Here is a 2,040-nt window from a genome sequence, read left to right on the forward strand (position 1 = left end):
GGATCCCATTTGTGCATCCAAAACCAAAATGGACAAAAGAGCAGTCAGTGTGGATGAAGTCTCTCGCATTCCTCTGTAAGTGTCCTGTTCTCCATCATGTGAGAACAGTGATCATTTGGTTCAAATGTGTTCCTCAAAACCCTGCAGAGGCTAGCCCATAAGTGCTTTTTTTTCTCAAGACTCCAATTCACATAAAGAATCTAAAACACACAGTCAGTAGGCTCAAATTGGAGAAGCAGTGCCATATTAATGTCAGGCCTATTTGATCACTCTTGGTTCACTGGAAGGATGTCCTGGCCACCCTGATTTTAGGCAAAAGAGGGGCAAGGGAGGTTATATTGGACACTGTCTTGGGCTGCACCCCTCATGGAAACCTCCAGCCAGAGGTTATGATGATTGTGTAAATGGAAGAAGATGAGTGCCATGTGGAAGTGTTTTGGATTTAATTGTGGATATTTGTGTGACAGTTGGAAGACATAACAAGGTCTACCTGGGCTTGAACTCTGGTGTGATTCCCCTTATAGACTGAGTTCAGGAACTGATCTCAGAGAAGTATTGCCATGTATTGTGTTGTGATTTAAGAGGCCATGTATGAGAGTCACCCTTGGAAACTGATATCTAGCCCCAGAGTGGCTTTCCACAGAGCTCTGGGAATTTCAGCCAAGATATCACATGATTTCATTCGAAAGACTTGGCAGCCATAGTTGAGAGTGAAAACACACATGGACCTCATATTGTAGACCTTAATGGGCCTGGCTTAATGTGACCTTTTGGCCATTCTTTGGGAAGCCTTGCCTGTGAGGGTTCTCCAGAGCTTTCATTGAAATAATCTTGCTCACCATTTACTGGTTCCTGAATGAATTGAAACCCACAGTGCCTCCAACTTCATCCTTGAAAAATGTCTAAATAAATATCATGAAATTTTTGAAATTCCCATGACCAGGTGGCACTGGAGAACCTTTGGATATCCTGTTGCTGATCATGGATGTACCAGACAGTGCCTTGCTTGACTGGGTTTCATGAAAATGGTGTAGAACAGAGGTGCCAGAAAGTTGCAGCCTGCTGAGAAGTGGGCCTAGAGCTTTGGTGGGCAGGAGTGTGATAAAACATCTCTGTTGGAGCAATGTGGATCTTCCATTGGCTTCCAAATGCCTTGTGGATTACATGAAGCAGCCAGCAGACCCTTGTAATTAAAGGCATCTTGTTATATGAAGAGGATTCAGGGCAATGTTCAGAATCAGGTTGCTATGGACAAGGATGCAATGTGGCAAGCTTTGAGGGATAGAAGCGTGGTTGGTGCGTTCTTCTGCAGACTCTGAACCACCGCACATGGCAGAACTCCCTCCAGCACTGTGTCTCAGTTGAACTCCTTGAATTTCATGAAGCAAATACCAAACTCCCAGTTCAGCAGCAAAAACCCCACAAAAAGTGGAGGAGGACCAAATGGCTTCACAGTCCAACGGGGAGACACTTAGCCCCCAGAGGCCACAGTTTACCTAAAAAGAAGAAAATCAACACTGCTACCTCATGTTCATTGGAAAATAAGATACCATGTCCTCCACGTCACATAGAGGCAGACCCAGCTTTGATGGTCTCACTACAAAGGAAGCCAATTCTCCTGACAACAACATAATTTTCACGTTCCCAAACTCAGAGGCAGTTGCTCTAAAAGTTTTTAGGCCAGCAGAGCTCCATGTTTGTGGAGTGTTTACCCTGTCCCTTACTTTTGGAAACTCCTCTACAACCTCCAAGGTTGTGAACTCCTGAGCATTTTCCATTCCAGATATGTATTCACTGATTTTCTATCTATTCTCCTCTAACTGTGTCTTACTTGGGGTGAAGGTAATTTCAAGGCATTGTTCTGGATGAGAGTGGGAGGATATTTGTGCAGCATATATTTGCATACAAATTGGATTCAATTTCCAATTTTCCTTTTGAAATACTGAATCCCTGACACTAACCCATACCTACAAGACTCAGACAACTCATCCTAATATGATAGAGAAAAATAACACAAACCTATAGAAATACAAGCAGTTC

Source organism: Callospermophilus lateralis, unplaced genomic scaffold (genome assembly GCF_048772815.1).
Source record: "Callospermophilus lateralis isolate mCalLat2 unplaced genomic scaffold, mCalLat2.hap1 Scaffold_1979, whole genome shotgun sequence".
Classification (NCBI taxonomy): Eukaryota; Metazoa; Chordata; class Mammalia; order Rodentia; family Sciuridae; genus Callospermophilus; species Callospermophilus lateralis.